Source organism: Molossus molossus, unplaced genomic scaffold, assembly GCF_014108415.1.
Source record: "Molossus molossus isolate mMolMol1 unplaced genomic scaffold, mMolMol1.p scaffold_m16_p_6, whole genome shotgun sequence".
NCBI lineage: Eukaryota > Metazoa > Chordata > Mammalia > Chiroptera > Molossidae > Molossus > Molossus molossus.
Window position 1 is genome coordinate 76,891,446 of NW_023425399.1, and position 23,484 is coordinate 76,914,929.

Here is a 23,484-nt window from a genome sequence, read left to right on the forward strand (position 1 = left end):
TGAAGTGGCTCAGTGGCTGGGTGAGCACTGTCCCATACACCGAAAGGTCGTGGGTTGGATTCCCAGTCAGGGCACATACCTGGGTTGTGGATTTGATCCCCAGTTGGAGAATGTATGGAAGGCAACCAAATGATGTTTTCCTCTCACACAGATGTTTCTCCCTCCCCCCCTCCCCCTCTCTCTCTCTCTGCATGCATGTCCTCAGGTGAGGAGTTAAAAAAACAAACAAACACAACAACAAAAGATCTATTATAAGCTTTCCAACCCAGAATGATCAATAACTACACAGCCCAATAACATTGTTGATGAAAATACATGATCGTGAATCTTAGAAGCAGAGGGTCTCTTTTTGGGGGAGGTTGCGGGGCAGAGTTACCTGGACTGCAGTAAAGAGTTGGTTAAAACCACTCCTTGGGCCCCTGTCAAGGATTACATCACTGTAAAGCTGCAATAGAAAGTGGCTGAATCCATGCCTTTCAGGAAGACGGTTTCTCATTCTAAGAATCAGTAGATGTGTCCTGTTCAAAACCTGGCTTCGAGCCGAGGGTCTCCATCAGGAGGAACACATCTGGATTAGGCATAGGGTTTGCTTTTGCTTTTTCATTAGAAGGCCGTTTTAGCCCAGACCTACTGAATGAGGACTTCCAGAGTGAACTAGGCCTGTGCACTGTGATGGAGGTTACTGATTTCTGACACTATTCTCTATTCTGACACTATCACTATTCTCTCCTTCGTCAGTGAGAACCCATTTGTTAGCTGGCTACCTTGCCCTCCACCTAAAAGTCTATTTCTCAGTCTCTCTGGCAGCTGTGGCAATACGACTAAGTTCTACGCAAGAATGGAAGTATTGTGAGAAATTCATCAGATCTCCTTAAGGGGGAAGGCACACTCCTATTTTTGCCCCGTCCTCCTTTCTGCTGACTAGAATTTGATATTTGAAACAGCCCCTAACACCTAAAACTGCTACCCACCCCACGTTCAGAATGCCCACCTCCTGTCTTCTTTAAGGTGGAAAAATAATCCCCAACTTATTTAAGCCGATGTTATTTGGTTTGGGGTTTTTTATTTGTCTGTTCAATACTGATACTAACTAATACATATACTGTTTTTTTGCTTTTTATTTTTTTCAAAACACCACAGATTTTTCTGATACGGTTCCTGGATAAAAATGACTGATTTAGAAGAATTTCAGTTTAGTTAAAAAATATTTACTGAACACCTACTGCTATTTCAAATTAGTGCTAGAGCTACAAAGTAGAATGAAGGACTGGTTCCTCTCGGGAGAGATTATAATCTAGTAGGAGAAGCAAGCACTTCGCATCCCGATCCAGCACTGCGATTGTTACTACCACCACCAACCCAGCATCACTTCCTTCCCGGAAGCATTTCAATGGTTCCTTATTGCCTCCAGTTACAGTCCCAGAGTGGAGTGTGCCCATGAGGTATGGGAATATTTGGAAGTATTTTATATTTATTTTTGTCAAAAATATTAGACAAAACATTACACATTCAGATTGACAATGGTGCCCTCACATGGTCCTCACGTCACAAGGTCAAAGGACAAGTGCAGGATGCACAGTAACTCCAGGGAAGTACGGCCACTGCCATTCGGAGACTGACAGATGCCCTGCTTTCAGGGTATTGTCAGAGACGACATTTCGGGAGATTGGTTACGAAGATTTACAGATTATATTATCTAGTTTTAGTTAACTCACAAATTACACTCATAGCATAAAAACCACTGCAAAAGAGCTCCAGATTGCGCAATACTAATGATGCAACATGAACAGAGAGAGAAAATGGCAAAAGCTTCCACTGCTAATATGAGCTCCTTGTTAGCTACCCTGGTAAAAACAGATCATATACAATCAGATGACAGTAAGCCAGTTCTCCAGAAGACCACAAGAAACATGGGTGTATGCATATAATGTTGATAACTCTTTATGTGTTATTATTATGCCCTGAGCTATAAGCTAATGAGCATATGAAGCCATACCATTTGGCTCAACATTTAAAGTTTGAGCTTCCAGAGGGTAAAAATAAATCTCAAAAATATTCTTTATAGTGATTTTTAGTCACACGGCATTTGGTATAGAGCTTTACCTTTAACTTTCTTCACCAAATGTAATAAAATGTTTAGAAATTCCTTTAAGGCTTTTTTCTAATAGAAAACTCAAAAAACTACAAATCACTTGGAGGAAATGCTTATTCTCAGACTATAAAAACAATCTGAAATAATCAGAAAATAGTGTGATAAAAACTAAAATATATCCCTTTGTCAGAAATATTGCTGTAAGATACACAAACTGCTGAAGACATGAAAAAGGAATTTAGTATGGGATATTTATATCACATAAAAAATTACAGATACTTTGAATATTTCCTGGCTAAACCATTTTTGAATACTGAACTATATACAAGAAGTAGTTTTCTATGAAACTCTAAGGAGAAAATGTACCAAAAAAAATTCTCAATAGTAGTAACTAATTTAAAATGGAAAATTATATACATACAAATGTATAAATGTAATATATTGATATAGTTGCTTTGACCAAAATTTAAGAGATCCTGATAAATTTGATCAAAAAGTGATCAGAAAAATATGAGAGGAAAATTACAGGCCAATCTTAATCAGCAATATAGATTAAAAAAATGTAAGCAAAATATTAGCATACTGAATTATGCATAAAAATATATCACAACTAGCTCTGGCCAGTTTGGCTCAGCGGTTAGAGCGTCGGCCTGCGGTCCGGAGAGACCCGGGTTCGGTTCCCGCTAAGGGCACGTACTTCGGTTGCAGTTTGTCCCCGGCCCTGGTTGGTCGTGCGGGTGGCAGCCACTCGATGTGTCCCTTCACGTCGATGTTTCTCACTCTCTCTCTCTTCCCCTCTCTCCCTCCCACTCTATCTGTACAAAAAAAATATATATATCCTCGGGTGAGGATAAAAATATATATATATATCACAACTAAGGTAGGTATTTATTCTAGGAATGTAAGGTGAAAAATCTATCAATACAATTCTACATAGAGTCATAGATTTCTACATTTCTAATTAATGTAGAAACATTATAAGAGCATTACAATATATACAATCATTGATAAAAGTAAACCAATTAATAAACTAAGTTTTTTAAAAATTATAATTGTGTGGTGTGTGTGCGTGTGTGTGTAAACTTCTTTAACATAAAACAATCTGAAAAAGGTCTACCAAGAAAACTTAGAATATCTTAATGCTAAAAACATGAAAATCATTTCTCTTAAAATAAGGAATAAGAATGCCGTCACATGTTCTTTTCAACACTGTATCTTATGAAGCCCTAGTAACATGCTTAGTCAAGAAAACTAAAGAAATAAGAACAGAGAAGAAAAAAATGTTTCAAAACATATAACTGAATAAAAATGCCAAAAGAATCTAGAATTATTTTGATTTTATAAGAAATTTTTGTGAGGTTACTGGATATAAGATCAAAATACGAAATCCAACATCAACCACAAAGCAAAATGTAATCCTTTCCCCCTTGCACGTTTATCAAGAATCAACTTACTCTGTGTTTCTGGACTCTCTATCTGTTCCACAGATCTGTGTGTTTATCCTTTCATCAACACCACACTCTATTATTAGAGCTTTATAATTAACATAAAAAAAATTAGTCATATATCTTTGTTCTCTTTCAAAATTTTTTGGGCTATTGTAGGTCCTTTACATTTCTATATAAAGTTAAGAATCAACTTGCCAATTTCTACCCCCAAAAAACCAAAACCAAAAACAAAAAACCATGCTGGAATTTTACTGGGGATTATTCTGACTACATAGATCAATTTGGTGAGACCTGACATCTTAACAACATCGAGCCCTTTGATATAGATTTTAAAAAAAAAACTATCTTTGTTTATTTAGGTCTTTAGTTTCTCTCAGCAATATACAAAAAAAGAACAAAAACAAACACTGACTCTTAATGAATCACAGACCCAAATGTAAGGCTGAAATTAAAACACTTCTATAAAAGGAAACACAATTGAAAATCTTAATATCCATGGATTTGGCAAAGATTTCTTTAAAAGTTCACAAAAAGCAATAAATATAAAAGAAAAAGTTGAAACTTGCACATTATCAAAATTAAAACTTTTGATTTTCAAAATACAATGTTAAGAAAAGGAAAGGCAAACAAGAGACTGGAAGGAAATATTTGCAAATCACAAACCCAATAAAGGACTTGTATCTCAGCTAAATAAAGAACTCATAATTCAGCAATAGAATGACAATCCAATTTTAAAAATGGGCAAAGGACTTGAACAGACATTTCTCAAAACCTATACAAATGGCCAACAAGTATATGAAAAGATGCTCAGCATCTTTAGTCATCACAGGAATACAAGTGATTACAGCAGTGAGATACTATTCCGCACCCACTAGCATAGCTATACTTAAAAAAAAAAAAAAAAAAAGGAAAGTGGCCTGGCCAGTGTGGCTCAGTGGTTGAGGTTGCGGGCCCAATCCCGTGGGGGGCATGCAGGAGGTGGCCAATCTATGTTCTCTCTCATCGATGTTTCTATCACACTCTCCCTCTCCCTTCCTCTCTAAAATCAATAAAGAAAAAAAAAACTTTTTAAAAAAGGAAGGTGAGTGTTGGTGACGATATAGAGAAAATGGAACTCTTGTGCACTGATAGTGAGAATGTTAAATAGTGCAGATGGTGTGGGAAAGAGTTTGGTGGTTCCTCAAAAAGCTAAACAGAATTATGATATGATCTAGAAAATTCACCCTTAGGAATATATACCCAAAAGAACTGGAATATTTTCAAATAAATACTTGTATAAAAATGTTCAAAGCGGCATTACTCACAAAAAAAGGTGAAAACAACACGAAATAGGATGTGTTATATACTGTTCTGTCATAAAAGGGAACAAAGTATTGATACATGCTATAATGCACACCAATCTTGAAAACATTATGCTAAGTGAAAAGAAGCCACATACCTAAAGCTCACATATTATATGATTGTATTTATATGAAATGTGCAAAACAAGCATATCCATAGAGTCAAAACAGATTAGTCGCTTTCAGGAGCTGGGGGTAGAAGAAGAGAATGGAGAGAGACTGCTTCATGGGTATGGGTTCCCTTTTGGGGTGATTAAAATATTTTGGCATTAGATAGAGGTGATGATAGCACAACAATGTGAATTACTAAAAGCCACTGCTCAAAACAGTTACTTTTATGTTATGCAAATTCTACCTCAATTTTTTAAAAATTCAAAACCCCAAAAAGCCCTGCAAACATGCACTTCCTATTTAACCTAGCCATTCCACTTACTTCTGATATTTACCTAAAAAAAAATGGAAGACTGTCCACACAAAGACTTGTACACAATTATGCATAGCATTATTATAATAGCCCAAAACTGGAAACAACCCAAATGTCTCTCAACAGGTAAACAGATAAATGTGGTACAGCCATAAAATGGAATACTATTCAGCAACGAAAATGAGTGGACTATTTCTACATGCAACAACATGAATGGATCTCAAAATGACAATGCTGAGTTTAAAAAGCCAAGCCTCCTCTACCCCTCTCCAACCAAACAGCACAAACTATGTGATTCCACTTATGTAAAATTGTAGAAAATGCCTACCAATCTCAGTGATAGAAAGCCGATCCAAAGTTGCCTGTGGATAGGGGTAGGAAAAAAAAGAGGAGTATTCCGAAAGGCAGGAAAAAACTTTCAGAAATAATAGCAGTATTCCTTATCTTGATTGCAGTGATGATTTCACTAGTGTAAACATGTCAAAACTCACTGAATTAGTTTAAATATACGCAGTTTATTGTACGTCAATTATACCTCAATAATGCTGTAAAAAAATGATAATACTTAGCAATACTAACGGGAAAGTAAAAAGGCTAGGAATTAAAATAGTCATACATTTCTTTTTTTATTTCATTTTATTTTTTTCCCTATCACCATTTATTCCCCCATACCCTCTTCCACCTTGTCCAACCCACCTAACCCACAATCACACTAGTGTCTGTGTACATGAGCTCTTTTCTTTTTTTACTCCGTTCTTTCACCACGCCCTAATACCCCCGCACCAGAGCTGCCTGCCTGCAATGCATTTCTTATGCAAACATTTTCAAAGGATACTTATGACAAGAAAATGCTCACTCTGATACAAATGAAAACAATGTAGGATATTTATTAAACAGTAATGTACACTGCATTTGTATGTTTGCCAATGTGAATAAACTAAGACACCAAAATCCTGGCAGCAGTTGCTGGGTTCTGGTTTTTATAGTCTTCTCTATACTTTATAGAAAATAGCTTTCTGTATACTCCTGTGTATCTTCCATATCTCTCTCATAATTTTAAAACTGGCAAAATATCTTAAATATGTCTATTTAGAAACTGACGTTTGCATTATCACATTTTAGCAACTAATTCGCACTGCATGGAAGGATGTTTGCAAGGTACTCTGAAACAGCGGGGAAGCCCGGCCTGTTCAGCCACCTAGCATAGGAGCCCAATCTGAGAACCTGTTAAGCACACTCCTGTCTCATCATGGTTGCAAAGCTTCAGCCTAAAAATAGCTTCCTCTTATATAATCACTCACCACAGATTTATGTAGTTTATGAATCCTGGAAGTAAATTTCTTTTTTAGTGATATGCCACAAAAGTGGTAAACAATTTTTAAAAGCAGAGAAGTTTAATGATTATCTAACCAAAATTTTTTCAGATGTTATTCAAGGGCTCTGTAGTTGATGGTTCTGTGGATAATAACAAGAAGAATTATATAGCAGAAGTAACACCCTACCAGCTCTAATTTTTTAAATAAACTTTGAGAGTATTTATATACAATAAAATACATCCATTTTAGATGTACAGTTCAATGATTTCACAAACAGATATCCCACGCATCACTATAAAGATATAGAACATTTCTATTCCCCTCTTTGCCAGATCCTCCTGTGTCGCTCTCATAGTCCTCCCTACCCCAGGCAACCACTGCTCTGATCTCCACAACCATACATTAGGTTTGTCTGTCCTTAAAGGGCAAATATACAGAATTATGTAGGATATACTCTTCTGTGTCTGGCTTCTTTCAAAGTAAAATGTTTTTCAGATTCACTCATGTTGTTGCAAGTACAGTCATGAGCCACTTAACAATGCAGATGGCCCTGGCTGTTTTTCTCAGTGGTTAGAGCACCGGCCTGAGAACCAGAGTTGTGGATTCGATTCCTGGTCAGGGACACATGCCTCAGTTGCAGGTTTGATCCCCGGCTGCTATCAGGGTCGTGCAGGAGGCAACCAATCGATGTGTCTCTCTCACATCAATGTTTCTCTCTCTCTCTCTCTCTCTCTCTCCCTTCTTCCCTCCCACTCTATCTAAAAACCAATGGAAAAATATTCTCAGGTGAGGATAAAAAAAAACATGAAGATACATTTTGAGAAATGCATCCTTAGGTGATTTTGTAGTTGTGCGAACATCACAAAGTGACTTACACAGACCTAGATGGTACTGCCTACTACACACCGAGGCAATATGGTATAGTCTATTGCTCCTAGGCTATAAGCCCCTACAGCATGTCACTGTACAAAACAGAATGAGATTAAATCAAACACAAGAGAAAATGATGCAATCAGGAGACGCAGCAGACATGAGATACGTGCAGCTGCTGCTGCGGGTGTAACATGGATACTGTTTCACAGTAATTTTTTTTTTTATAAGTAGGAAGAGTGTACTCTAAAATAATGATAACAGTACAATAAATACATAAACCAGTAACATAGTTGTTTACTATAATCATCAAGTATTAGGTACTGTATGTACTGTACATGTTATACTTTTACAGGACTGAAGGTAAGTTTGTTTACACCAGAATCACAAAAACAGGTGGGTAAAGCATTGCACTAGACGTTACGACAATGTTAGGAGGGCCATGGCATCAGTAGCCAATAGGAATTTTTCAGCTCCATTATAATGTTATTGGATCACCATCGCATACTCGGTTCATCATTGACCGAAACATCCTTCTGTGGCACATAACTGTACATACATTTCTTTCCTTGTTACTGCATTCCACTGTACAACTAGACCTGGATTCCAAATCCATTTTTCTAATGCCTTCACTCAGCCTCTGGAAATATCTTTCTGTATATGCTGAACATTAAGCCCAGAAAGACAGTAGCTTTTATGGAATTCTGATGCTTTATTCTATTTTGATAAGAGTTTTCACAGTTCTCAAACTGGGGGTGGGGTGAGGAGGAGTAAAACATGTTGGAATCACAAACTGCATCTGAAGAAAATATTTTAAATATCTTAAAAGAGTGCTTCCCAAGTTTTACAAATCACAGCACACTCAGAAAATGACCATTGCACGGCGCATGTGAGAGACCTTGGTTGGGGCTCTGGCCATTTGAAGGGTTGAAAACATCATTTATTTTAAGCACACTACTTGGAAAGCTCTTTTAAAATATACTTGAAGAACAAATACTCTTGTTTTAATAAACTATATTCATTTTTACAAAATACAAATCTTATGAGCAAATAAAATAATATCTAAAATAAAATATTAAGCAAGCAAAGTGATTTAAAAATTCCCAAAGTCCTAAAACAGTGAACATGGCTTTGTATTTTTCCTTCTTCAGAGGCACTTAAAATTTATCTTCTCATTAAAAACAAACAAAACTGACCGATGACAGTGACCTGGTGCGCCTCCCAGGCCCAGTATGAAGCAACTTGTAAGCAGAGCGGAGTCAGTCATTTCGTCACACAACCAATGCTTTCAACCACCCACGGCGCCCCAGACATGCCACACGCAGGGAGTCAGCAGTGACCAACACACAAAACCCCTGTACGCGAAGAACCTGCAGTCTACTGCGGGGAACAAAACGCGTAAATGAGCGAAATATTTATAAGTGTTAGGTGGTAGAAAACATGAGAGACAAAAAAAGGAGAAGGAACCTGGGCAAGGGTGTTCTGGGACACAGGACAGCCAGAGGACTCACTGGGTGGGCAGGTGTCCCTGGACCATGGCTGACAGAGGCGAGGAGAGCGCTGGGCAACTATCTGGGAGAAGATGCTCCGAACGGAGAAACAGCCAAGTTCTGAGGTAGGAATGGGCTCACGCACCCGTGGAACAGGAGGCCGCGCTCCTCGGATCAAAGGCAGAAGGAGAGGTCCCAGCGGCAGGGAGCAGGGCCCACCCCATGGAGCTCTGTGGGTCACTGTAGCAACTGAGGCTCTTTCTCCTGAGCAGGATGCAGTTAGCTGAGAAGTGCCATGCTCTGAACATGCACTTCATGTGGAACACTAGGCCCACTTCTGGATGACACATTTTGACAAAAAACCTGAGAGGGATCAGTGAAGGGTGAGAAGAGGAAGAATCTGGAAAGCTCGACAGAGCAGTAACAGTCGAAGGACCTTGGAGATGTTTGGCCTGGGAAAAAGAGGGATTGTCACCGAGAGGACACGTGCTTTTCTGGTGTGATACTGCAGACCACAGACTTAGAACCATGAATTCAAAACAAAACAAAAAACAACAAAACTTTGCCTCAATGTAAGATTTAGCTTTCAAGTACTGACAGTTCTCCTAAGTGACAATTCATGTATAATAGTAACAGTAGTAGGAAGAGCACGAGTTAATCTCTAGGTGTGTTTACTATATGCCAGATGTGATGGTAAATACTTGGAATACTATCCCACATCATCCTCCAACAATCCTGTGAGGTCGTGTTATTAATGAGGAGGAAATTCAAGCTTATTCAGACCACATGACCTACCTAGGATCACATAACTAGTAATTGACAGAGGCAGTACTCAAAACCCACGTCTGTTTGACTCAGGCTCCAAGCTCGTGACCTACATGCTTCTATTGTCTGCATGTCTACACAGGGCATAAAATGATCATCTAGCAAGTAGGAAGTTGGAGAGAGGATTTTTGCAAATGAAAGAAAATAAATGTCCTCTAATATTCCTTTTATAATTTAGTGATTATATTTTCCCAAATATCCATCTTATTTTTAAATTTTTCCTTTCACTTCATTGTTTATAGAAATGTTGCACTTAAAAAAAATTTTTTTTCTACTTTTTTTTTTATCCTCACCCAAGGACATTTTTCCATTTTTTGTTCAGATAGAATGGGAGGGAGAGAGAGGAAGAGAGAAAGAGAAAGAAACATCGATGTGAAAGGGACACATCGAGTGGCTGCCACCCGCATGACCAACCAGGGCCGGGGACAAACTGCAACCGAGGTACACACCCTTAGTGGGAACCGAACCTGGGTCTCTCTGGACTGCAGGCTGATACTCTAACTGCTGAGCCAAACCGGCCAGAGCAAAAAATTTTCTACTCTTAAATATGGCTAAGTATCAAATAATAATTTCATTATAGAATGTTAAATTTCCTACTCAGTTTTAATGCTCAGGTTAATCATTCTCTTGTTTTGAGTAACCTGTTTTACTTTATTCGTTCCCATGTACAGGTGAAGGTAGGCTTGACTTTTCTCAAGTATATTAATTTCCTTGTCTCAGATTTTATATCTGAGGTGATCCAAACATGTCTTCATTTTCCTATGCTAGCTCTGCAGACAAGAACAAATTATTTTCAATTACATAAATATCTTTCAAAATACAACTGCAAATCAACATTTGGTATCTAACGTACAGCAAGATAGTAAAATATAAAAGCAGAATACAGAAATATAGATTTACACTAAGTCTAAAGTCCATGGAAACCTCAAGATTCATGCCTGCCTTGTGCAGTGGGGTTTTTACTCACTGGAGGGAAAGGAAGGGACTAAGGAGAACCGGAGCTGCGCACTCTCCACCACTCTTCAGCCAGAACAACTTCTGAGTGGTTGGAAAAGTAACAGAAAAACCACCGCTCTGTAGGGCAGTGATAGGCCAACGAAAGAGGTAGTCTGGCAGCCCTGGGGTAGCATTTGATAGGAAAAGCGGTTATGTCTACTTATAAAGAATTTTTGTCCACACCTCACACCATCAGATGGCTACTATAACAAACGAACAAAAACAGAAAATAACAAGTGTTGGCAAGTATGTACAGAACCCGGAGCACTTGTGTACTGCTGGTGGAAATGTGAAATGATGCAGCCACTGTGTAAAACAGGAGGGCCAGTCCTCAAAAAATTAAAAGTAGAATTGCCATATGATTCAGCAATTCCACTTGAGTATACAGCTCCAAGAGCTAAAAGCAGAGACACAAGAAGACACTCGTGCACTTATGTTCACAGCAGCGATATTCACCACAGCCGAAAGGTGAAATTGACCCAAGTGCACCACTGATGGATGAATAGGTAAACAAGATGTGGTGCACACATACAATGAAATATGTTATTCAGCCTTAAAAAGGAAAGAAATTCTGACATGTTACAACATGGATAAACCTCGAAGGCATTATGCAAAATAAGAGAGTCACACAAAAAATATATTGTATGACTCTACTTATATGAGGTTTCCAAAGTAGTCAGATTCAGAGAGACAGAAAGTAGAACATGGCTGCCAGGGGCCAGGGCGGGGGGTGGGTGGGAGTGGGGAATGGGGGGAAGGAGAATAGGTATTTGTTGTTTAGTGGCACAGAGTTTTAGTTCAGGAAAATGAAAAGTTCTGGGGATGGGTGGTGGTGATGGTTGCACAACAATGTGAATGCACTTAACGCCACTGAACTGCGCACCTATAAATAGTCAAGATGGCACATTTCACGCTATGTGTATTTTACTACATATCTTTTCTCGAAATTTTGGTCTTAATATAGTTTGATTTGCATTAACATGAAAAATAAAGGCTCCCACTGTAATTTATGCCACATATGTTAACTTGGGTCCTTCAAACGGTCTATTAGAAAGTCAGTTAATATCAAAATACATATATTCTTGACATAAAATAAACCCAACACAGAAGGTACAAATCTATTCCTACCATTTTAACATTTACTTAGTCCACAGTACTTACAGAAAATTCCCAAAATAGAATCATCATCCCTGAATGTACTCTGGGGCCCAACCACACTCAGCTGACGCACAAGAGCAGTCTGGAACCCAGACTTCCAAACCGGAAAAATGGCTATGAAAACAGAACAATTTCGGAAGGTACGAGGGACGGACCTACAAGTGATAGAGCCTACACAGATACTGGGGACGTGCCACCAAATCTGGCTTTGAATTCCTTAGGGCCAAAACAGAGTGAGAAATATAATTATGCCTTTTAACTGTCCACAAGGAAAAACTATATATCAGTTTTTTGGGGAAAACAAATGCCCTCTTTGCCCTTAGCTCTAATTCCTCACAGTAATATATAGGGAATAAGATTATTTTAATCCTCACCCCAGGATATTTTTCCATTGATTTTTAGATAACAGTGGGAGGGGGGAAGGGAGAGAGAGAGACAATAATTGGCTGCCTCCTGCTAGACCCCATCTGGGGCTGGGGATCGAATCTGCAACCCAGGTACGTGCCCTTGACCAGGAGGGAACCGAACTCTCGACTCTTCAGTCTGTGAGCCAACACTCTAACGGTTGAGCCAAATAAACCAGGGCAGGAAATAAGAGTATTTTAGAGCAAAATAATCAGTAATGTCATTTGGTTTTTTTTGGTACATGCCCCTAGCAGGAACCAAACCCGGGACTCTAGTCCGCAGGCCAACGCTCCAACTGCTGAGCCAAACCAGCCAGGGCAATAATGTCATTTGTTTTTAATGCCCCTCAAAAAAAAATTGAGAGTATAATTTGAATTTACAACTGAGGGAAGGTCACTTTACAGAAAATACAGCATAGATTTGATTTTAGGGTTAAATTTAAAAGAGCTAAAGAAATGGTTAAATTCCGTATCACCCAAAAATATGACCTCTACCAAGCAAAACTGTCCAAAAAGATAGCATTTCCTGCTGAGAACCTACAGACAGGTATTCTGTGCAAGATCTGAAGATATCGATATTCTTGGCCATCTGCTTATTTCTTTTTTTTTTTTTTTTTTAATCCTCACCCAAGGACATTTTTCCATTTTTTATTCAGATAGAGTGGGAGGGAGAGAGAGAGAGAAACATCGACGTGAAGGGACACATCGAGTGGCTGCCACCTGCACAACCAACCAGGGCCGGGGACAAACTGCAACCGAAGTACGTGCCCTTAGCAGGAACCAAACCCGGGTCTCTCCGGACCGCAGGCCGACGCTCTAACCGCTGAGCCAAACTGGCCAGGGCCCATCTGCTTATTTCTACATTAGGTATCCTTTTGTCAAACTGAGAAATGAGCTTATGTAAGCTATATCAGCTTTGAAACAAGATGGTCTGTATCTATAATGGATTAATTTTCCCAGTTCAAGCCATGTGTCTTCAGCACTGAACTTGAAGGCAGAATGCTGGATTTAGCTCTAAGTACAGCGCCCTCCTAGCTACATAAACTTGAAGAAGTAGCTGACCCCCCTACCAGGCCCTTCTCTCCTCTTCTGTAAAATAAAGAACAGACCAATCATAACAATCATTTCAAACCATGTTTTATGAAGGTGCCGTGGATGAGGAGGTGCTTTTTTCCTTTTATCTGTCTTATGGACTGGGATCCACCCAAGCCCCCAAACAAAAATGACCACACCAGGTACTCTACAATCTAAGACTGAGTCTATGATTTTGGGATGTTAAACAACTAATCTGTAACACAAAGTAAAATAAAAATGAGTAAAAAAAAAATACTCAAAATTAAATTTTACTGAGAACAAATTCACAAGCTTAATTTTTAATTCAGTTGTTTAGAATCCAGAACAATTAACAGAGAGTCTCTCTCACAAAAACATTATTAAAAGGGAAGACTGATTTCTCAAGTAAGCTAACAAGGGCACAGTGTCCAGAATGTAACAAATACTAGGTAAAGGACCAGATGTCTCTACAGGCTAGCCTCTAGTCACCGAGGTCACATTGTGTCCATGTTTCCAGCGGCAAGGTTATGAGCTAGCTCCTTCTACCAGAGGACACACCTCCCTGAACCTCTCTCAACCACTGGGCAGAACTGTGCTTCTTGTCATTCCTAGCACCACCTACTGCTTTCCCACTAGGGTTTTTTTGATCCAACACCCCAGGCCACAAACCACTTATACTCTACTTCCCTGTCCCTGAATTGAGCACAAAATCCTTTCAAGATAAGTTTTCTGAAAATAAAACATAGAAAAACTATCTTATATAAATTGTCAGTTTATTCTTATCTCATTTGAGTCCCACAGCAACTCATGCAGTAGAGAGAAGGGGTTTATGTTACTAATCCTGTGTCACAGGAGGAATGTGAGGCCTGGAACTAAGTTGCTCAGAGTCACTATAGCGAGGAAAGGGTCACTAACACTGGAGCCCAAACCTCAGGACTCTAAATAACAGCAGATTCATATTCTACCACCTAAGCTTTCTTCCCAAGCATTCCCCACAGTCTTCGTGACTTTGTCATCCGCTGAACTGTATAAGGCATAACAAAGATCCTCTGGTAAATATTGGTGAACCTTTGAGCATCTGAAGAAAATTGGATACATCTTATCCACTTTTTCCTCTTGGCTGCAGGAGCCAAGGTTTGGGGAGAAGGAAAGAACAAATGGAATGTGCTGAGCAGATCATGGAAAAACCCTCCAAGTACTAGATTTGGGGAGGTGGGGGGGGGCCAGAAAACTGGTGAGGCAGAAGGAGAAGTGGGGAAAGGGGCAAGGGAACGATGACCATTCTTCTGCCACCACCCAAGAGTCAAGGTAGAGAAGAGAAGTTGTGAAGGGTGAGGGAAAAAGAAAAGGAAGTGAGCAGCAAGGTGGGAAACAGAAAAGGAGATAAAAACGCCAAGCAATGAAACAAGGAAGCGTTGGGCAAGAGAAATAAATATGTAAGCAGCCCTGGCCAGTTTTGCTCAGCGGTTAGAGCATCGGCCTGTGGACCGGAGAGTCCTGGGTTCGGTTCCCGCTATGGGCACCTACCTCGGTTGCAGTTTGTCCCTGCCCCTGGTTGGGGCTGTGTGGGTGGCAACCACTCAGTGTGTCTCTCTCACATGGATGTTTCTCTCTCCCCGCCCCCACTCTATCTGAAGATAAATGCCAAAAAGTCCTCGGGTGAGGATTAAATATATATATATATTTATATATTGGAAATACGGAAAGGGCGCACCCTAGACCTCACACAGCAGTCCTCCTCTGGAAAGAAGTAGTCTGAGAAGTACAGTAGAAAGCCTGTAAGATAAAGTAATGGATAAAGCTAGCAGTGATTAAACTAGAACTAAGAAATACATAATTTGAAATCTGGAAAAGAAGAAATTTTTAACAAATTATCTTCTTTCAAGAGACAAAGGATAAGAAATGTACAGATCCTAGGGGGAAAAATAAACTAAAAAAATAGGTGACAGAGATTTAAAAAAATTTTTTAAATAGATAAAGTCAAAAACGGTCCTTCCAAAAATAACAAAACAAAGCCTTAATGAGGCTTATTTTTAAAAGAGAGAAATTTACTGGGAAACATCCAAATAAATATTAGGAAAAATGAATAAAGATTAGGATAAGGAATACATAATTACAGATCTAACACAAGTTAAAAGGATAGTTTCAAAAATATTATGAACATCTCTACAATACATTTCAAAACTTGAATGAAAAAAATAAATTCCTAGAAATATATAACCTTGTCAAAACCGATACAAAAAAAACTGAAAACTAGCCCTGGCCAGTTTGGCTCAGCGGTTGAGTGTTGGCCTACGGACCAGAGAATCCCAGGTTCGGTTCCCACTAAGGGCACGTACCACACACACACACACACACACACAAAACAAAAAAACCTGAAAACTAAAATAGTCTTATAATCATTGAGTACATGTAATAAGTAACTTCTACAAGATTTTCAAGGAATGGGCAATTTCAATTTTACACAATCTCTTTCAAAGAAAAGCAAAGAAGAAAACACTCCCAAACTCCTTTTATGAGGCCAGTATAACCTTAATAATTCTGAAGAGGACAGAACAAGAAAAGAAATTACAAACCAATCTCATTCATAAACAGATGCTAAAATGCAAACCAAATCAAGGAAATGTTACAGATAATGCATAATGACCAAATTAGGTTTACTCCAGGTACATTGGATGGCTTATCATTAGAAAAAGTCTAAAAATGTAATTTGCCACCTAAACAGGTTTTGTAAAGCTTAAAAGAAGCAGAAAGAAGATGTCACAAAATTCAATACCCTTTTCCTGATACAATTTTTTTAAATAATATAAGAACAAAAGGAAACTTTCTTTATGTGATAAATGGTGTTTACTAAATATCATTTTTAACAGTGAGTCATTAGAAGTTAGAAGCATGCTTTTCTTAAAAATCAGGGATGAACATGGATTCCCACCATCTCAGCTTTTAGTCAAAAAAAGTTCTAGTCTGGTCACCCTGCTTTCATCAAGAACAAGAAAAATAAATAAGAGGTAAAAGGATTGGTCCTGGCTGGTGTGGCGCAGTTGGTTGAGCCTCATCCCATGTACCAAGAGGTTCAGAGTTCAATTCCAGATCAGGGCACATGCCAGGGTATCTGCCTCAATCCCCAGCAGGGGTCGCAGCCGACTGATTATCCATGTTCCTCCCTCTCCCTTCCCCTCTCTCTAGAAAATCAACAACAACAAAAAAACCCATATTCGTTATTAAAACAACAACAACAACAACAACAAAGGGTAGAAGGATTGAGAGAAAGGACCAAGATTGTAGTTACTCACAGATTATGATTGTCTACAGAAACAGAATCAGTCAGGCCTCATTATTTTTACTTGCTCACTTCCCATTTACTCCTCTGCCTGCTGCAACCTGGCTGCTTCTGTCCTGCTTCTAAAGCTTCCCTAAAGGACTGCAATGACCACCTGGCGAACAAATCTAATCACCACGCTTCAGCTGTTACCTCATCTTCCTGGCCAGCCAGTCTCCCCCTGGTCTCTCCTCTTCTAGATTTTTCCTGCCTCTCTGGCTGATTTTTCTCCATGCTCTCCACTGGCTCCCTTTCTCCCACTTGTCTTTTAATGTCATATTTAATCCTTTCATTTCAAATTCTTTCAAGTTATAGTTCTCCTAGGTGATATTATTTACTCCTTCAGCTTCCATCACAATGTTTATTCAGGTGACTCCCAATACTAATGATGTCCAAATTTTTATTGGACAAGTAAGGCCAACCTTACTTGGATCTCACCATGTCTGAAGGGAACCCCATCTCCCCTACTCTCATTATTACCTACTTTAGGTACCTTCTATCCGGTGACTTAGGCCCTAAACCTGGGGTCATCTATGATCCCTCCTTCTCCCTCCCTTATTCCTCATATTCAGTCCATTGGCAGCTTTTATTTATGTCACTTATTTTTGAAGCCTTTCTATGCTCTGTATCTTCCTTTCCTTTTCCACAGTAACCAACTCGGTTCAGACTCTGATGCTCTCTCTTGAATTCCCATACCTGTTCGACCTGCTTTCAAGGCCTGTCTTCTAATCCTTCTCATAAGAAGCAAATCTGATTAAATCTCTCCCAATTAAAATCTTTCAGTGATTCTAACTGCCCAAATTAAGATTCAAACTCTTGAGGTTCATTTTACAAAGTCTTTCAAGAAGACTCTGCTTCTATTCTTCTGGCCTTGACATTTCCCCTCCTCTGTTCCAGTCCTAATGAACCATTTGCTAGAACTCATCCTTTTCTGTTTCCTCTAGGTATGCTGTACCTTCATTGAGAATCTTTTTAGTCACCTGGCTCCTATATTAAACTCTAAGTTCTATGAAGACAGACTGGTATGGTAGTATCTGACAAGGTAAACATTCTGTAAATGCTTATTGAATTAAGGGAAATACTCAAATAAAACAAAGTGTACTATATAAATTACTGTATAAAGTAATAGGTATCAAGTCTATGGTGGACTATTATTAAAATGTATAGGAGTTAGATCCTTAACAATCTGAAGTTAAAATGAGAGAAAAAAATGTATCTGCCTATAATTCACAACCCATCAGCTAGAGTCTAAGTCAGGCACTGCACTGTCTAACAGGAATATGGTAGGAACAAAACAAACACAATCGCAGGCCGACGACAGTCTTGGTACCATTGTGAGATACAAAACCTTATCAGACTAGATCTTGGGTCCTATCAAGCATGATAAGCCTAACAACACCCACACCCACATCGACACACACACTCTTCATGCTACTAATTAAAACCTTATGTATTTTTGTTCAAAACTCCACAAAAGTTATCAAAATAAAAGCCAGCTTCATTTTACATAATTTTTATTTATATTTAACTGATGTCTTAGCTGCTTCAAAAATTAATTTGTAGCTGTATATTTCTGGATTACATATACAACAAATTAAAAAATTAGGAATATATGTTGAATAATGCAGACCAAGTAAAAATTCTACATTTCTAATTTTCAAAGGAATCCAAGTTTTCTTTTAATTCTCATAGACTTGGTATACAAAATTATATATCTGAGTGCTAGAAAAACTAGTAAGTTTACAAAAGCTTTTTAAAAGGATGTAAATGGCAAATAACATAAATTATACATAGAGTTTATAGTGTTGCATAATCATGTTATCAATTATTTTGTGTACAACATTTAAAATGTACTTGAACAATATTTATATACTACCTTGAATAGTGCTACATGCACTTGCTTTTATTATGGAAAATCTAAAAAGCTTTTTCATTTCCCCCCATTCTGCAAGATGCACAACTGAGGGTAGAGAGATTATGTACGTCACTTTCTCCATCAAGAAATTCCCTAAAATTAACCTTTAAAGAGCTTCTAAGGGGAGACTAGAGCCCTGCTATTAAATTCATAGTGATACAAATTCCTTTAAGATCCCACAGTCTAGTAAAAGTAGTACTGGGATAAAGGCCAAAACAGCTCTCTGGTCTTCATGTTCAGATTAAATATCTACTCAATTAAAACTGAGCTAATTTGCCAAAGTCATCAGCTTCAGGGCTGGAGGCAAACATTATTTGGACCAGAGAGAGATTAACTTTGGTGTGCCCTCAAACTGAAGAGAAAATTTACATTTAGATTCCCACATTCTAGCCTACACATTACTCCACCAACACACATTTCAAGCATTTTTCGCTTTTGAAAAAAGATTCCTGCTAAGCAATGCTATGCCTTGAAAATGAAATGCTTTCATTCTGCCTCTGAACCTAATTCAAATTAATACACTTTTAATAGCTTTAATAACTCAAAAGCTGTACTAGGCTCTTCCCTGGCATCTTCCCCTCCTTCCTACCCTCCCTCCAAATCCAGAAAAACACTAGCACAACAGGAAACACAAAACAACTAACCACATGCTTTACACGCTAGGGAACGTGATTCTCCTCTGGTTTAGGCTACAAAGAATGCCTATGAGTAATCAAAAATCCTTAATCAAAACAAAGTTGAAAGCCAGCTCCCGACTCCCGAACCCGTTAAACTGCCCTTTCTCTCGTCAATCCACTCATGCATTTCCCTTCGTTTTCCTGGAATTTTAGTGGCTTCTGAACAGCGAATGCGAAGTTCATCTCAATGTCAGCCAGGGCAAAGACGCGCAAAAAATCACCAACTGGAAGGTTATTTAGGACAATAATGTCTTTCACTGCCTTACTCCTCCCACTCCAGCCCCACTTGACCTACTACCAATATTAAGGTGGAAAAAAAGTATTATTCCACGGGCTTTGGCTCCAGGGGCTCTTCTGTGGGAACCCGATGCAAATGCAGAGCTCGCGGAAGACCCCTTCCCGCACCCCTCCCCACAGCCCACCCACGGCTGCACTTCCCTCCACACACATCCAACTATTCTTGGATCTACTCACATCCCTCGATCTCATCTGGCCGCCCTTCCCCCTTCTTTCCCGTGTCCCCCGTCCTCCGAGGCTCGCCCAGCAAAGCCCCCAGCGGCCACACACACCCACCTACCTGGGCCGGATCTGGGGATCCGGGCTCGCGCTCCACCCTGTGCTCCTCGGCCAGCTCCGGCACAAATGCGCTCGGCCTGTTCCTCCACCTCCTCTCCAGCCCAGCTGGGAGGCGCAACCCAGGGTGGCACCGCAAGGTCTCCCTAAGTCACCTTCGTGCAGCAGCGTGGCCCGCCCCCGGCTCCAGTGAGGTCCAGCAGAGGCGCGGCCCGCCTGCCCACGGCACCGGACTCCCGGGCCAGAGGTCCGCGCTGTGCCGCTGGGCCGCAGAGCCGCCCTCCAGGGCTCGCTGGGCACAGAGCGAGGCGGCGGGGATGGCCTGCAGCGGGAGGCAGCGCTGCTGCTGCCGTCCTCCCGGCCCTCCTCCCAATCCCTCCCCTCGCCTAGCCTGGAGGCACAGGTAGGGACTGCCAGAGGGCGGCGAGAGCCTGCCCTGCCCCTCGGAGCGAGCTGGCGGGGCTGCTCTCCGGGAATTTCAGGGAAGGAAGTAAGGAAACTGCTACTCTTGTTCTGCGTGCATCCCACAGAGGCTCCTGCGAGGTCCTAGAGTGGGCTGTGTGCTCAAGCCCTCTGCTGGAGACGCCGGCCCTGACAACTTTTAAATGGCCAGCCCGCCCCTGGGGAAAAGCAGAGAAACCCTCTCTTCTGGAGTCTTCCACTTGGAGATAACTGCCACTTAGTCTTACACTTAAGAGTTAACGTTTCCAATTCTAAAACAAAGGCTGAGCTAATCTTCATATTCATTGCTTTATATACTTTCTGGGCTACCATTTGAACAATAAGGAAAAACAGCAGTATTAATTCTACTAATGTAAAACCTACACATAGGAAATACATGGTTTGATTCCAGCCAGGATTGAAGGGTAGACAAAGGCCCAAAGGACAGGAAAACCGACCCCATAAATACTATACTTAAGTGTGATGTTTGGGCCAGTGAAAATCCTGGTTAACAAGGAGGCTGGGGGTGGACTTTTTGTTACAACAGTAGTTTTAAACTTTTCTGATATGTAGAAATCTGTCCTCAAACTTTAGGGAACAGAGTAATACTGAACAAATTGATTATTACTTTGACAAGCTTGTCAGGTCAATTCCTGGTTCCAACAGAGGTGGCTGTATTTGTACTACAGGTGCAGAATGTCTAGATACAATGCCATGATCAGAAGACTTTAAAGTAATGTCAGTGAAGTTTTATGATATCTTCAAAAAGTCAGTTTGCTTTCTTTTCTTTTAAAATACTAAACAGTATTATATTTCAAAAAGTCTTATTTGGCACGAAAGGAGCCCTTGCTACAGAATCTCCCTAGGCCCTGAAAATTAGAGAGTGAATTCAGTTTATAAAGTAGTACTACGCAGCAAAAAAACAAACAAAAAAAACAGTGAACAACACAGACTAATTTGTTCAGAAGGTAATTTACAGAGCACCTAAAATGTGCTAAGCATTGTGCTGAGTAACTACACATAAAATAATTCATTTGTATTCCAGAAATGGAATTTCAGATGTGGAAATGGAATTCCCAAACACATTAATTTATTCAAGGTCAAGAAAGCAGAGTTGACTGGTCTGATGCAAAACCTTTCCTTTCCTTCATACCTTCACTATCCCATCATCCAAACATTTATTAACTGTCTACCACATGCCAAGTACTATGCTAGACACAGATGCTACAAAAATAAGATACAGTCTCTTAGTTACGGAGGACCACTTTAGGGAATATATACACAAGTAAATATATAATGACACAATGTGAGAAGTACTACAATAGTGGAACTCATGGAATAGGAGGGGCATCTAACCCGATTTTGAAGGGTGGAACCTAGGAGTAGAAAATGGTAGCAGTCATCCAACAGAGCCATCCTGAGAACTTCCTCTGACAGAGTGGGGAATTTGTGTGTTGGGTGGGAGAGAGGGAGTACAGGGAGACACAACTGAAACACAGGAAATAAAAATGACAGGACTTGATTAAAGGTGAGGATGAGAAGAAGGATGAACCAAAGACAGCTCACATGTTTCTGGCTTGAGAAACTAGGTGGCAATTCCTTCAGTTACTCAATTTCAGATACATTGGTTTTGAAATACCTCTGATATAACCATATGTAAATATTCAAAAGGCAGCTGGATATACTGTTTCATCACTCAGGACAGATCTAAGGTAGAGATACAAGTCATCATGGATTTCTGGTTGGAGGAGTGGGTGAGGTCATCTAGGAAGAATGCTGCATGTAAGGGCCACCCACCGAAGCCTAGGGAATACTAATATTAAAGACTCAGGCAGAAAAAAAAGATGCTTTAGAAGAAAACTGAGGAGGCGCTGCTATAAAGGAAAGAGAAGATCTAAGAGGTGGGCACCATGCAAAATGCAGAGAAGAATTCTAACAAGAAGCAGGAATCAAATGCCAGATTCTTGGAAGGACAAGTAAGATAATTTAAAGGTGTCTTCTGATTCAGCAATAAGGAGATATTGGCAAGAATGGTTTCAGTGGACTAGTTGAGAAATAAAGAAGTAAAAAGAAAGTATCACACTTTCAAAAATGCAATTAGAAAGGGATATGGGGAGATAGAAGCTGTAAGGAAGTAGCGAATCTAGAAGAGAGGCGCTGATTTTTTTAAATTTTTTTTTTAATCCTCACCCGAGGACATTTTTCTATCTTTTGTTCAGGTAGAGTGGGAGGGAGAGAGAGGAACAGAAAGAGAGAGAGAAACATCGACATGAAAGGAACACATAGAGTGGCTGCCACTCGCACGACCGAACTGAGCCGGGGACAAATTGCAACCGAGGTACATGCCCGTAGCGGGAACCGAACCTGGGTCTCCCTTGGACCGCAGGCCGACGCTCTAACCGCTGAGCAAAACCAGCCAGGGCGAGAGGCGCTGATTTTGAAGCAGAATTGAAGAGAAGAGATACCTCCAATAAAAGGAAAAGAAAAAGATAAAACTTGGGGTGAGGCACTGGTAGGGAGTTGACAGCATGTACAATGATTGCCTAATGTTGAACAAATAATTTTGCTCAGAGTAGAAGGGGATGAGGAAATTGTGGAGGTGAGACACCGAGAGCTGAAGGCCTGAAAGGTGTAAACATTAGGCAATAAAAAGGAGATTAGGGACATACCATGACTAAAGGACGGAGCAGCACAGGAAGCTAAGAATACCACAGACTGCCACTTTACAGGGCTGCAAGTCCACCTGAGGGCATGATTTCTCTCCAAAGATACCAGCATCTGGATCAGAGGAGCAGTACCTTTCTGTTGGCTCCAAATTAGTCTGAATCTTTTCATTACATCACAAACTTAGCATTACTAGCATTGCAATCACACATCTGGGTTACAGCTATTTAGCAATTAGGAGATTTAACATGAAAGTATAACTATTTTATATATGAACTTACACTAATATTAAGTAGGCAAGTTCCCACCTTGGAAAAATAGGTTTGACTAATATCAAGGGGAGCTTGATAATACACCAACTAGAAGGGCACCGATGATGGCTTCTGTGGGACATTTCAACCACTTTGATACCACCCTCCAGTGAAGAAAACTAGAGAAACAAAACTAATCCATGAAACCCGTTTCTAGCCTTTTTGAGT

General features: G+C 39.9%; 1 protein-coding gene across 3 annotated transcripts in view; it reads right to left on the bottom strand.

Annotated features, from left to right (window-relative positions):
* The window catches only part of OSBPL1A (oxysterol binding protein like 1A), a 250,172-nt gene that overhangs the window by 98,749 nt on the left and 127,939 nt on the right, over window positions 1–23,484 (bottom strand). The window contains exon 1 of one of the 3 annotated variants that reach the window (XM_036244358.1): window positions 19,905–20,035. The exons of the other annotated variants lie outside the window; for them this stretch is intronic. The gene's annotated coding sequence lies outside the window, so the exon portion shown is untranslated. Of the gene's footprint in view, window positions 1–19,904; window positions 20,036–23,484 lie in introns of those variants that run through there. 3 annotated transcript variants of the gene reach the window in all.